The sequence below is a fragment of the Anolis sagrei genome, chromosome X, assembly GCF_037176765.1.
Source record: "Anolis sagrei isolate rAnoSag1 chromosome X, rAnoSag1.mat, whole genome shotgun sequence".
Lineage (NCBI taxonomy): Eukaryota > Metazoa > Chordata > Lepidosauria > Squamata > Dactyloidae > Anolis > Anolis sagrei.
In genome coordinates this window covers 34938373-34953349 of record NC_090034.1, presented here as the reverse complement: position 1 = coordinate 34953349, position 14977 = coordinate 34938373, and the positions used below count along the sequence as shown (strand labels likewise).

General features: G+C 44.1%; 1 protein-coding gene across 6 annotated transcripts in view; it reads right to left on the bottom strand.

The window, feature by feature from the left end:
* The window catches only part of COMT (catechol-O-methyltransferase), a 39084-nt gene that overhangs the window by 13230 nt on the left and 10877 nt on the right, over positions 1-14977 (bottom strand). The window contains exon 1 of one of the 6 annotated variants that reach the window (XM_060785866.2): positions 13253-13388. The exons of 3 other annotated variants lie outside the window; for them this stretch is intronic. The gene's annotated coding sequence lies outside the window, so the exon portion shown is untranslated. Of the gene's footprint in view, positions 1-4941; positions 4965-11200; positions 11354-13252; positions 13389-14977 lie in introns of those variants that run through there. 2 more of the 6 variants (XM_060785865.2, XM_060785861.2) reach the window with 2 other exon arrangements.

The window sequence follows — 14977 nt, the reverse complement described above, 5'->3', positions numbered from 1 at the left end:
CAAAATTGGGAGCCCCTGGTGGCACAGTGGGTTAAAGCACTGAGTTGCTAAACTTGCTGATCGAAAGGTCACAGGTTCGAATCCGGGGAGTGGCATAAGCTCCCGCTGTTAGCCCCAGCTTCTGCCAACCTAGCAGTTCAAAAACATGCAAATGTGAGCAGATTAATAAGTACCGGTCCGACAGGAAGGTAATGGCGCTCCATGCAGTCATGCCGGCCACATGACCTTGGAGGTGTCTACAGACAACGGCAGCTCTTCAGCTTAGAAATGGAGAGGAGCACCAATCCCCAGTCAGACATGACTGGACTTAATGTCAGGGGAAAACCTTTACCTATACATCAAAACCATGTGATTAAAACATATTGATTAAAACAGTTACTTAAAATCACATCGTCCAGAAACAAATGCTATTTTTGCTATGCCATTGAGTTTTTGGTACCTACAGGAGGTCCTGAAACCAAGCCTCGGTGGATTATAAGGCCCCACCGTAAGTCATGGTGCAGGGGTGTTAAGACAGAACACACAAATGTGGCTAGTGCTGTCACTCCCAGGGAACATTATTTTGAACTGCAACTCCCAGAATCCCTCAGCCAGCAGAAGAGCTAATGAGTGCTGTAGTTCAAAATGGGGTTTCCCCACCCCTTGGCAGCTCTGGTACAGATCCAGTGAGATTCCTTCTAGGACAAGGGCACAAGAAAAAGTAGGGTAGCGGGTGATCCTAGACTCCACGTAGAGGGGCGAAGGGCCGTCTGAAGGTGGTCTTTCACATCCTCTCCTTGGAGGGCTATCCCATCCAAGTCCGCCTTGAGGAGAAAGAGCCCAAAAAAAGGAGAGTAGCAATATTGGCAGAACTTATTCACATTTGGCGGAATTTGGACAAGCAGACAGTTGACTGCATTGCAGCTCTTCCACTCTTTAGTTCCGATCTGCAGCTGTTGTTGTCATGGGCCTTTGGGGCATTTCTGACTTATTGCAGGGTTTTCTTTGCAAGACTGGTTCAGAGAGGGTTTGCCACAGGCTTCCTCTGAGGCTGAGAGAGTGTAACTGCCCCAAGATCACCCAGTGGGTTTTCACGGCCAATTGGACATACAGACCCTGCTCTCCAGAGTGATCATCCAATGCTTACACTAGGCGACTATTCTAATAACTAAGCCTTTGGGAAGGTATTTCATTTCAATTGAGCCCAAAATCTGTACAAAAGGAGGGAAACCACAGGATGGCCATCTGGAGCAGGATGGACATCCAGACTGAGATCCAAGACAGTGGGAACTTGGGTTTTTACCTATCCAGAAGAAAAAGAATAGGTCCATCCCCTGTGGACGAGCTGGGCTGTTTTCTGCCACTAGATCGATCTTGTTGTTTTCAACCAAAGCTTTTGCAGCTGGTGCCTGGGAGGACAAGGAAAGCAGCAAAGCCAGCACTGCTCTTCCCTCTCCCAAGGGGGCCTGGGAGGGAATGGGGGAAAGCGCCTGCCCTCAAAACTTTGGCTGCACAACACGGAGAAAAAGAACTAAAGAAGAGATATGGGCTGGTTTGGAACAAGCAAACCCATAAGGCAGTGGGAATGCCACCTCTTTGACTAGTTCAGCACAGATGTAGTGAAGGAGTGATGCTTGATGGTCGGTGAACATTTTGCTTCTATTCTAAAAAAGGAATCTATCCAAATTCACATACACAACCCCATATCAACAGGGGATATGTTCCTGGACTTCGCAACAATGTGCAAAATGGGGGATAACAGCAAAATGGGAGGTAACAGCAAATGGTTCCAGCCCAGCTTACCTGTCCAAATGTATCTCTCCCTATGAACCACCTCGGAGCTTAAGATTGGCTGGGGAGGCCCTGCTCTCAGTCCCGCCTTCTTTGCAGGCACAGCTGGTGGGGACGAGAGACAGGGGCTTCTCAGTGGTGGCCCCTCGGTTGTGGAACTCCCTCCCAAGTGAAATTAGATCGGCCCCTTTCCTCCTGACCTTCCGGAGAAAAGTAAAAACCTGGCTTTTTGAACAAGCCTTTGGGAATGCAGTGCAATAGTTAAATACGGATTCACATGGAACTAAATTATGGAATGGGTCAAACAATGTTTTTTGGACAACGTGATGAATAGTGAAGATATTGGTTTTTATACGTTTTAAAATTGTTTTTATTGTATGAGTAGATTGTTTAAATTTTATGCTGTATATGCTTACGGCATTGAATGGCTGCCGGGTTGAGAAAGGCAGGATAGAAATATCATAAATAAATAAACACTACTGAAACTAAGGACATCTGGCCCAAGAATACCATACAGCAAGCCCACACATACTGTGGCCCTCCAAGAGTTTGGGACCAACTCCCATAAGCCCTGGCCATCTTGTCCAATGGTCAGGGATGCTGAGAGATGAAGTCCAAAAAACACCTGGAAGGCCACAAGTTGTGTAGGCCTGCCATAGTCATACTAGAGCACTAGACCCCAAGTGGGGTCCCCTTGGCTCAACGCTAGGGTCCCAAAAGAATTCGCAACAGTAAATGGTTTCTGAACGCCACCTTGACATTTACATAAATCTGTTGGCAACAGTGTGCAGTGTTTACAGTGGACTCTGCTGAAAGTGCTTCAGCTTTACTCCACAAAAAAAGGACATTTCGCTTGTTTCGTAAGCCTTGCAAATGCTGATTTATTATCAGTAAACGTTTGGGTTTATACCTATTTTATATACCTATATACCTGGGGGTCACGTAAAAATGTATTGGGCCAAAAGGACCACAAATGGAAAAGGCTGAGGAAGCCCTATTTATTTATTTTATTATTATTTATTTACTTCATTTATAGCCTGCCTTTCTCTCCCTGCAGGGACTCAAGGCAGCTTACAAACTCCAGCAAAAATTCAATGCTGCATATAAGCATAACAATAAAAAGATACCCCTCAAATGATAAAACAAAACACATAAGCAAATAAAACACATAGAACAATATGTTGCCAATGTTAGAGGACCCAGAAACTGCCTAGAGAGAACATCTTTTGTCAAACATGGATACATGAAACAGGGAATACCATGCTCAAGATAGAAAGAACTGGTGATTTTAACAAATATGTGTGGAAGAGAAAGCAAAAGTGACAGACAGATACTTTCCAAAATCTCTGCAAGTGTCAGCTGCTACTAGAGAGGTATGGATGCTCAGAAAAGTCACAGAACTATGTTAAGTCAAAGAATCAGAAACCATGAATCCCTATGAGGCGAAGCTTAAGGCAGAGGGAGTGTGGACAAGGAACCATTCCAGATTGGGGGAAGGAGGGGACAGAGCCAGTATCTGTGAAACCAGGCTGACAGCCACAAAAAGGCCAACTTTGGCAGATTTTGTGCTGGCGGTTTCGTGAGAAAAGCAAAGAGGTGGAATTTTAGCACTATTCGTATAAATAATGGTTCTGAGGGAATGGGACAAACAAAGCAAAAGAGGTATAATTGTGTCCCAACTCTCCTTTTGGATTTCATGGTGGGCACTGGTTTTTTACTACAAGCAATGGGGCTCCACACACAATTCTCTTGCATTGTGTAACACCCCCTTCGAATGAAGAGGACACATACAAAGGACTTCTTGATGGATCCATGGACTATGTAGCAGGAAAGAAAGGAGACTGGAAGTTAGCCCATGGCTCCATCTGGTCTAGGACTGCTGACATGGACTAGAAGAAGCTCCTTGGAGTTTAGGGGAGGGGTTTTTTCTCATGGCCTTATCTGAAAGTGCCAAGGGTTGCATATGCTATAGTTCAGGCATCCTCAAATTGCGGCCCTCCAGCTTTTTGGGCCTCCAACTATCAGAAGCCCTAGCTAATTTTTCAATTGTCAGGAATTCTGGGAGTTGAAGGCCCAAACAGCTGGAGGGCCAGAGTTTGAGGATGCCTGCTATAGTACATCCTACATGGAGCACATTATTTGCCATTGCATGAAGTCACAGATCCATTCAGTGGAAGGAAAGGACCATCTCGTTCATTTCTGTCCCAGACAGGAACCCACCCACTGCTAAAGTAGTCCTGAGAGGTGTCAATCCAACCTCTGTTCAAAGCCTCCCAACTTCCAGAAACCCCAGCCAGCTTGTCCAATGGCCACGAATTCTGGGAGATGAAGTCCAAAACACCTGGAGGGACACAAGTCTGACAGCATGAGTTTAAAGATTTTCAAAGAAGAAAGCATCCACCAACCTTCCTATGTTTATTCTTGTATCTAGAAGATCCTCTTGGGGTTTTCTGCATAACACAGCAACCTAGCCTTCACTAAGCCTACTGTTTTTCAACCCACTAAGAAACCATCTCTAAGACACAAACTGCTGTCCCCAAGCCAGCAGAGGTACTGCACAACCCATCACCCTCAACTTGCAGACCGGCTGGGGGTGGTTAGAAGAAGTAGACCAACACATCTGGAAGGTACCAATTGGGAGGAATGCTGTGATGCAAAGTAACAGAATTCCATTCCATTCCAATTGAGTATTAATTTTTCCCATATATTTCCCAAGAGCCTGACTGGTCAGGGTGTATTAAAAGGCCTTAGTACAACAACATGTCGATATTGCAACAAGTCAATTTGGATGCCATTTGTTTTCTTCACCCAAAAAGTGCTGGGGGAGGGGTGACAAATCAGTCATTTTTCACCAAAATTAGTTCCCTCATTGGTTTGGCAGCACTGAGACTAACAGGAAAAAGCCGTCATATTTGAAAGACAGCAGTCTCAATCACACTGCAAAAGATGTGCTTGCTAATAGCTGGTGTCCGCACTGGCAAAGGTTAACCCATTGCAATTACCCAGCAGATTTATTTTTCCAAACAGTGAAGCAAGATTAATTAGCTCTTTCTGTTAGTCCCTACACAGGCAAAGGCCACTGTCCAACCGACACAGAAATTAAGTACATGTACACACAAAACCACACGGAGCCCCCGGTGGCGCAGTGGGTTAAAGCACTGAGCTGCTGACCTTGTTGATCGAAAGGTTGCAGGTTCAATTCCAGGGAGCGGCATGAGCTTCCGCTGTCAGCCCCAGCTTCTGCCAACCTAGCAGTTCGAAAACATGCATATGTGAGTAGATCAATAGGTACCGCTCCGGCAGGAAGGTAACGGCGCTCCATGCAGTCATGCCGGCCACATGACCTTGGAGGTGTCTACGGACAACGCTGGCTCTTCGGCTTAGAAATGGAGATGAGCACCACACCCCAGAGTCAGACATGACTGGACTTAATGTCAGGGGACTACCTTTTTACACACAAAACCATGTGGGGGTGCGTAATTACCACATGAAGCAATCTCTATGCAGTCAACTCAATATGGGCTGATTTGGAGCCAAAATTATGGATTCTGGTAGGGATAAGTTGAGGGGCATTTCATGGAGAGGTCAAAGCACCAATGCTACCACCACCCTTTCCCTACCCAGGCATCCAGGCTGAAACTTCTAGACTTATACATGAGACTTATACAGTAATCACAATCGCCTGCAAACATGTTTTGAAACATGTTCAGTAGCTTTCTGCAGCTAACAAGTGCTGCAATAGCAAACCAAGAAACAAAAGAAAAGTGGGCATTTTCCATTTTTTCCTAAGCAGTCATGGCCACAGCTAATTAGAGTTGGTATCAAATCTGGTACTTTCTGCATGCAAACTGGGTCTGTAGTCACAGAGCAATGCCCCTTGTTTTAACATGCAACTCCTACCCATCTGGTGTGATTGCAAGTCTCCTTCCAAACCAATGCCAACACTGCAGGGACTTAGCAAGCTGCCTTATGCCACCAGAGATCCATCCAGTTCAGTACCATAAACCGCAAACAAAAAAAGCTGTTTTAAAAACATACCTATTTAAAAACAAGAAATACAGATAGAAAAGTACATTTTTAAAATGCCACTGTTCAAGGAAGGATATGGGCAAGCTGGAATACATCCAGAGAAGGGCGACCAATATGGTCAGACCATGAATCCCTCTTGAGGAGCTGGGTATGTTTAGCCTGGAGAAGACAAGGTTCCAAAGTGACACTATAGCTCAGGTATGGGCAAACTTTCTAACTTGGGGGCTGCATGGCAGGCCGGAGCGGGGTGAGTCGGCCAGGAGGAATTGGGTTCTCCCCAAGTTCCCTCCCTGCCCTTTCCTCCCCTTCCTCTTCTCTTTCGGAGGCAGAAAGTCAAGTAAAGATGGGAAACATTTGGATCCCAAAAGGGTTGGACTTGGTCAGGATGAGATGGTAGGTGGGAGAGAAAAGGTGTATCCATGAGACACCATATTGCCTATGCCTGTTCTAGAATCCTAGAGCTGGAAGAGGCCCCCAAGGGCCATCCAGTCCAACCCCCTGCGATGCAAGAAGGCACAATCAAAGCACTCCCGATCGACAGCCTCTGTGGAAAAGCCACCAGAGAAGGAGACTCCACCACACTCCCAGGCAACCTATGCCACTTTCCAGGAAGTTCTTTCTAAGCTTTTCAGTCGAATTGTTTCCCCTGCCATTTGAACTCATTGCTTCTTTGTGCCCTGGTCTCTAGAGCAGCAGAAAGACAGTCCCCCCCCCCCCTCCTCAATGGGACATCCTTTGAAATCTTGAAACATGGTTCTGCTGTTCCTTCTCTACCTTCTCTTCTCCCAGCTAAACATCCCCCAGGAGGAAGGAAAAAGTAACAAGGAAGGAAGAAAGGAAGAGAAGGATGGAAAGAAGGAAAGGTGGAAGGTAATGGAGGGGAGGGAGGGAGGAAAGAGAGAGCAGGAAAGACAAAAAGGGAGGGAGGGAGGGAGGGAGGGAGGGAGGGAGGAAAGAGGGAAGAAGGATGAAAAGGTGGAAGGGAATGGAGGGAGGGTGGAAGAGGGAGGAAAGAGAGAAGGAAGGAAAGATAAAGGGGAAGGAAGGTTGAAAGGAAGGAGGGAGAGAAGGAAGAAGGGAGGAAAGAGGGAGGGAAGTGAGGGAGGGAGGGAAGGAAGAAGGGGAGAGAGAAGGAAAGGAGGATAGGATGATGAGAGAGAGGAAGGCCTAAGAAAAGAGCTCAAAGGGCCACATCCGGTCCCTGAGCTTGGGTTTGCCCATACTTGCTGTAGCTACATTTATATATTTGAAGGGGTGCCACACAAACTAGTGCTACTCTAAATGGTGAAGCCACTGGCTGCTAGTCCCTGGTACATTTCCAGGGGGGAAAGGAGCCAATTGCCAGAAATATGGTGCTGGTGTCAGGCAAGTTGGAAAAATTAAATAAATTATGGTCTCCCACATCAGAGAGCCTGGGAAGCACTGATGTAGAACATAGTGGACAGTTGTTTTCTCCTGTTCCAGAGACTAGAATTGTTTTGTGGATGTTCAGTCTGCCTTTCAGAAGACATAGTCTAGGGCAGTAATTCCCAAACTTCAGTCCACCAGAAAGTTTAGACTTCAGCTCCCAGGATTCTTGTTAGTCAAATCAAGTAGTTAAAAGGAGGACCGACATTTGGGAATCACAGGTCGAGAAGACACTGAATCATCCAGTGCTCCTAAGACCCAGCTCACATGGGTCAGGGATGATGGGGCCTACAGTCCAACACACTGGAAGAACACGAAGTAATCTGTCCCTAATATAATGAACATTAAAAAGCACTCACAGAAGATATTTACGAGGAGATGATACTCAGGTGCAGCCAAATGCCTGGCCCACTTGAGAAGTTTACACCTCTGGCCAGATCTCTTATCTATATTTTAATTTCCTGGTTGACAGAGTGTTAATTTTTTTTTAAAAAAAGAAAAGAAATAAATCTCACCAGATGTGATCAGAGAATATGAACCTCCACACCCTTTTATTATACAGCCTGCTGGATATTATTTTAACTTTTATCTACAAAGCAAGACGGACAAGCATTCACAAAAGCTGTTTCACCACTGAAATGTTGCTATAGCAATTCCCAATAAAGCATGGAGTGTGTTCTTTGGGAAAGAAAGCATGTTCTTACTTTTAATCACAAAACACCAAAACGAAATGTACTAGATCACAGAAGAGAATCAATCATTTGCTCTCGTTTTCATAAATCATTGTTTGTAACACTTTCCCCCCACTCTGAAAACTTTACAACAGAAATTGAGTTAACCTAAAGCTGCAACTGTGCATATTAACCAGGACATAAAGTTCCACTGAACCAAAAAATAAAGTCACAGCAGTTTTCACTATAGATGGTTTTCTTTGCCTAGTTCCCCTGCCTATTCACTCATTCCCATTAAGACAAAAATACATACAGTTTGAAAGAAATATTCTAAATTTCCTTTTTGGCTTTTAAAAGTCCTTTTACTCAAAAGTTGTGAGAACACAAAGAGATCGGACTGAGATTGCCTTTTCAGAAGACAGCTAAAAAAAAGACCAAACAATGTGTTAGAGAGCTAGATGTGAGATTTTATGGGATTGTCTTAAATTCATAGGTTTTTTTAAAAAAAAATTCTGAGACCTCACAGTTGGATTTCAACATCTTAAATGTCCCATTGGGGTCTGAGTAAAGCTTCCCATGATCTTGACCTTTTTCATGATAAAAGGATGGTACTGTTACAAAGATCGCACACACACCTGGCTGCAATGTCATGCCCAACATTCAAACGAAAAGCAGTTTTGAAAGCGAATAAGCATCCTTCCACTCATTTGCATGAGAGAACACCCTATTGAAATCAATGGGTATTACTTCTTAGTAGGCATTAAAGCAGTGGTTCTCAACCTTCCTGATGCCATGACCCTTTAATACAGTTCCTCATGTTGTGGTGGCCCCCAACCATAAAATTATTTTCATTGCTACTTCATAACTGTAATTTTGCTACTGTTATGAATTGTAAACAAAGTATCTGATATGCATGTTGTATTTTCATTCATTGAACCAAATTTGGAACAAATATCTGATATGCCCAAATTTGAATACTGGTGGGTTGAGGAGGAATGATTTTGTCATTTGGGAGTTGTAGTTTCTGGGATTTATAGTTAACCTACAATCAAAGAGCATTCTGCACTCCATCAATGATGGAACTGAACCAGTCTTGGCACACAGAACTCCCACGACCAATGGAAAATACTGGAAGGGTTTGGTAGGCACTGACCTTGAGTTTTAGAGTTGTAGTTTACCTACATCCAGAGAGTACTGTGGACTCAAGCAATGATAGATCAGGAGCAAACTTGACACGAATACTCAACATGCCCAAATGTGAACACTGGTGGAGTTTGGGGAAAATAGACCCTGACATCTGGGAATTGCAGTTGCTGGGATTTATAGTTCGTCTACAATCAAAGAGCACTCTGAACCCTACCAACTATAGAATTGGGCCAAACTTCCCACACAGAACCCCCATGACCAACAGAAAATACTGTATTTTCTGATGGTCTTTGGCACCCCCCTCATGACTCCCCCCCCCCCAGGGTTCTGACCCCCAGGTTAAGAAACATTGCTTTAAAGGGTCATGGTGTGTGTTTGTTCCCTTTAAAGTCAACATGACACTAGTTTACACTGAATCATCTACAGGATGTAGCACAAGACTAGGTATAGGGGTCATGTGGCCCTTCCAATGTTTTTGGATTGCAATGCCTAACATCCCTGACCATCGGCTATGCTGGGAGGGTCTGCATGGAGGTGTGAGGCAAAACATCCTTAGGGCTAATTTCGCCACCTCAAATCTAGACCCCATTATTCCAACTATATATGGCTTACTCAAGGGAAAAAATACAATTTACAGTTACCAAACCAGTTAAACCCAGTTGAAACTTATTTTAAAACAGTGGTTCTCAACCTGTGGGTCCCCAGATGTTTTGGCCTTCAACTCCCAGAAATCCTAACAGTTGGTAAACCGGCTGGGATTTCTGGGAGTTGTAAACCAAAACATGTGGGGACCCACTGATTGAGACCCACTTTTTTAAGAGATAGTTTGGATCAGTCTCTGAATAACACAGAACCAGAGTCTCACATATTCCTGCAGGGAAGAAGATGGGAACTGCAGTCTCATACAATTTGAAGAGTGTCACATTGCAGTAGGTTGGATAAGAGGGAGTAAGGAAGTATTTAAAACAATGTTTGAACATAAGGACTATAACTCAGTCCCATACATGTCCAGCACTAAAACAGAAGATTTGGAGGGGCCCAAAAGCATGATGGGGCTGTGGGATTTGTCACCGTTTCCCAGTATTCTGCTGATCAGAGTCTTGATGGACAGCGTCAACTGTTGGTTATAAGAAACAGCCATGGGGTTATATCACAACAGAATAAAATAGACTACAAAAAAGAACCTGAGACCTCTTTGCAGAGTTGGCAACAGCCACACTATTAAATGAGATGATTCAAGCAAACTTGGATCCGTCTCCTGTCCTCCCCCCCCCCCCCCCCCCACACACACACACACTTTTATAATATGTATTTATCACATTTTGGACTGCCCAATAGCAAACTTATTTGGGAGTTGTATTTTGAAAACATGAATGTTAAAACTCCAGTTAGGAAAGGTAAATAGCAAAAGCAGCAGAGTCAAAAAAGTACCCACCAAACAACAGATCATGGCAAAGCAGAGAGTTTGAATTGGCAAAAAAAATGAAAAGAGTGCAACAGTTACATCCCAAAAAGACAGGAAGTTGCCAGTGTGAAGGCTTTTTGAAAAAGCAAATCAATCAATCAGATTTTACAGTCAGAAGATATTTTGTTAGCAAAAGCAAAGAAACAATTGCAGTTTACACAAGAGCCTATTCCTGCCGGAGTAAAGTCCCCGCAAGGGGCGGCAGGCATAAAACTTAGGTTGGAATTGCTTGTTTTGCCTTTTCAGAGATAAGGAGGATTAAGCACAGAAGCTTCTTAAAGAAGAATGCAATCCAGGAATTAATGGGGCTTGGCAACCAATTCTGCTAAAGTATCAACCACTGTCAAGGGACCTGGCCATTCTGCTGTTTTTCTTTTCCTTCGCTGGAACACATTCCTTCCTGGATTGCACCATAGGAAGGTGTCAAACACTTCCCTTTCCACCTGAAAACAGGGGACAGCTTGTTTAAAACCAAGCAGAACTCTTGCTCTTTTATAGTGGACGTGTTCTAAAAGATCCCCCATTCTCCTCATCCACGGATTTGCTTTGTGATTGCATGCAAAAACAAGAAACAAAGCTGAATAGGAGAAATGACTACAGTCTCCCTTGCCTTCTAATATAGAGACATTCAATAAATAATACATAAACTAAAAATAAAGCATTGTACACAGCTTCCCAGATCTGCCCAAGGAACAAATGCATAAAAATGTACCTTTCTGAGTCAACTGGGACGGTCTGTGGTCCTTTGGTCAGGTTGGAGGGATATGGATTTTGCAGATGTCCTACAGTTGCCTGAGTCTCATTTGATCACACTACACTGAGGGCTTACAGGTTCCAAGTGCCACAGCTTCTAAAAGGAGCCGCGTCCTCCTTCTCCCCGCCCCTTTTCTCCTCCTCTTTCCTGCCCACTCAATTCCACCAGAAGCATGTCTTATAAGACAGGGCTCAGCATTTCTCCTGCAGCACATAAACTTCTTGTTACTTGGTTACCGGAGCTAGGGAGCCCAGGTCAAGGGGCTTTTATAAAGCCAAAGTGGAATTGCATCAGGATCAAACCCTGGCTCAGCCAGCTGGAGGCAGGGAAGCAGATAGCTAGTGTACCGGAGGAGGTGGGTTTGACTCCTGCTAAACATTTCCCCAGAACATGCCACCCCAAAGACCTGGGCCAGCCTGCTACAGACTATACAATGGGCCCTCCATATCTGTTGTAATCTGGTCCCAGGATCTCCAATGGAAACCAAAATCCAGGGATGCTCAAGTCCCATTATATGCAATGATGGGAAAAGACGATGTCCCTACCAACATGATATTTGTAATATATGTAGGTATACATTACGGCATGCATGTGAACAGTTGTTTTAAACCAAGTACAAAGTGCAAAGATCATGCTGCTAGCAGAATGTGCAGAGTTGCACACATCAGACAGTGGCTACAGAGAGTAGGCTGTAAATGTACAATGTCTTTACACCCCATGCATTTCATGTATACAATGGGTTACCAGTCACATACACTGAGCACTGATCTGCCTCTGTTGCACTCTGTCAATATTCAGCATAGAAGTTCCATAATGTGGCTCCACCAGCTATGCTGAAGCAATGAAAATTCCCTAAGTAGACCGGGTAAATGAGTGTAACAAACCACCCGGTTGAGATACAGACAAGCTCATATAGGCTTTAAGAGTGGCTAGCTGAAGGGCAGACCTGCAAACCTTTGGCACCCCCACCCCAGCAACATCCTTCACACTGAACTTACAGAGAAGCCCCCTTTTAGATGTGAACCTCTACATACAAAAGGTCGGAAATGAAGGTGGCACAGGTTAGCCTTCCATGCACTCACCCGCACTTTGATGCTCACAACAGTTATGTGCTATAAATTAGGCTGAGAGGTAGCAAAGGGTACATTCAAATATAAACTATACAGTATATACTCCCACATATGAAAATATAAATATATAGACAAGGAAGTTGGAAAACAATTTGACCTTAGTGAGAAAGGTTAAACTAGTATAGACCTGTTTCGCCAACCTGGTGCTTTCCAGATGTAATGGGCTACATCTTATATCATAACCCACATGTGTCAAATGCAATGTCCATGGGCCAAATTCAGCCCGCCAAGTCATTATATGTGGCCCACAATGCTTTCAATGCCAGGGCAACATAGTTACATTTACACAGTCTTACAATTACAAACAGCCCTTTGAAGGCAACCATAAGGCTGATGTGGCTGTCAGTGAAAATGAGTTCGACACTGTTAGATATCCAAACCATTTGATGCAACCCTTGTTTACGTTCAGATCTTAAATGAGTGACTTTGTGGACCCTAACTCACAGAAATCCCAGGGAGTGTGGGCCACTGTTCATGATGGACTGAGGATTTGGAAGTTGTCATCTTTAAAAATGCAAAAAAAAAATGTTTCAACAGGATCCCATAATGGCATCCTAGCAATGGGCACGACTGCATTTGAATTCTCTCTGTGGTTTCTTATTTCACCATCCATGGAGAGCTAAACCCTAGATGCAGCTTATGTGTATGCTTTAAGGAGCAGCTGCAGGTGAGTCTGTGCAACATTGGGGCTGCAGAAGGTAGGGAAGAACAACTGAAACCTCTTCCTCCTGAACACGGACACACAAACAGACAGAGAGAGAAGCCTCCATTGGCATCAGTGAACATTTCCCTACAATGGAAAGAGCAGCTAAAATTGCTTGGGGGAGATTATTCATCAGAGATAGCATACGAGAGATTGGATTAAAATTTCCTTTCTTACCCAAAACTATGCAGGTTTTCTTGTGGAAACCACAACTATTCCTCTTATTTCTCCTCCTTCCTCTCTTCTTTGTCTTCTTCTTCTCCTTCACCACAAGTTAGATCAATGAATTTTTGGTGAGCAATGCAATTATCCTGTAATTTCTGAACAGGCTTAATCTGTGTAAATATCGTTTCACTTTCACTTGATGCCAAAGTCCAACATGGTGTACAGAGATAATTTCTGGGTTTTTTCTGTGCAGTTTCTAGATTTTTCCTGGCCACCATGTGTTTTGGGAGTTATAGCCCCCCAAAGAAAAGTTTTGAAGTTGACCAAAGTTGACATTGGAAATGAGTCTGAACAGCAGTGCAGGTGTGACAATCTGCATTAGATGGTCCAAACAAAAATGTGCCAGTTGCTCTTAATCCCATGTTACCATTGTTTTACAGTTTCAGGGGGTGAATAGTCTGCTCCCAGGCCATTAACATGGTTTGGCACCATTTGAACGGCCACTGACCACCTTCATTAGCATTTGAAGGCCTGCCTGAGCCTGGGAAAATCTTTTGTTGAGAGGTGTTAAGATGTGCCTGGTTGTTTTAACACCTCTCAACAAAAGATTTTCCCAGGTTCAGGCAGGCCTTCAAATGCTAATGAAGGTGGTCAGTTGAAACATTCACACCTAGCTCTAGCAGAGAAGAGCTCTTTGCCCCACCCCAGCCATTCCACAGATATATAAACCCACTGTCCTATTTCCAACAGACCTCACTACCTCTGAGGATGCTTGCCATAGATGCAGGCGAAACGTCAGGAGAAATGGCTCTAGAACATGGCCCTATAGCCCAAAAAACCCCCACAAGAACCTAGTGATTCCAGCCATGAAAGCCTTTGACGATACGTTATTAAATATGGTTTTCTGTGGGCAAGCAGATGGCGACTACTGGATGGCATATGTTCTGTATCAGAAACTAGAGCTGATGTGGTCTACCCAATGCAATCAGCACCCCAAATAATCAAACCAAATCTAAAGTTGACAAAAAACTGATTTGTAACCCTTTTGGAACTAATGTTGGAGAGTGGTCCCTGGTCAATAAAGGTTGGGAACTACTGTCCTAGACATTGTAACTATAAGCAGCAGATTACCAACTAACATCAATTGCCTAGCCATAGAAACTTGTCTACTTAAACAACAGCGCAACATCCCCCACAGCACCTGGTCTCCTGGCCTTCCTGATTTCATTAAGGGCAAATAACGTAGTCATTTCTGGAGCAGAATTGGATGTGTTTCCCCAGATGAAAGCAAATATTGGACTTAAATGAAAACAATATTGATTTTTCAAAAAGGGAATGTATCCAGAGGAGGACAACTAAAATGATCAAAGGTCTGGAGACCATGCTCTATGAGGAGTGTCTTAAAGAGCTGGGTATGTTTAGCCTGCAGAAGAGAAGATTGAGAGGAGACATGAGAGCCATATATAAGTATTTTAAAAGTTGTCCTAAGGAAGAAGGAGAAGGCTTGTTTTCTGCTGGCCTGGAATTTAGGACTCATTGGAGCCATGGGTTCAAATAGCAGAAAAGTAGCCTCCACCTGAACATTAGGAAGAGCTTCCAGGCGGTAAGAACAGCTGTTGAACAGTGGAACTCTCTGCCTCAGAGTCTAGTGGAAGCTCCTTCCTTGGAGGCTTTAAAAAGGAGGCTGGATGACCATCTGTCAGGGATACTTTGCACGTTTCCAGGAGGGCAGAAGGG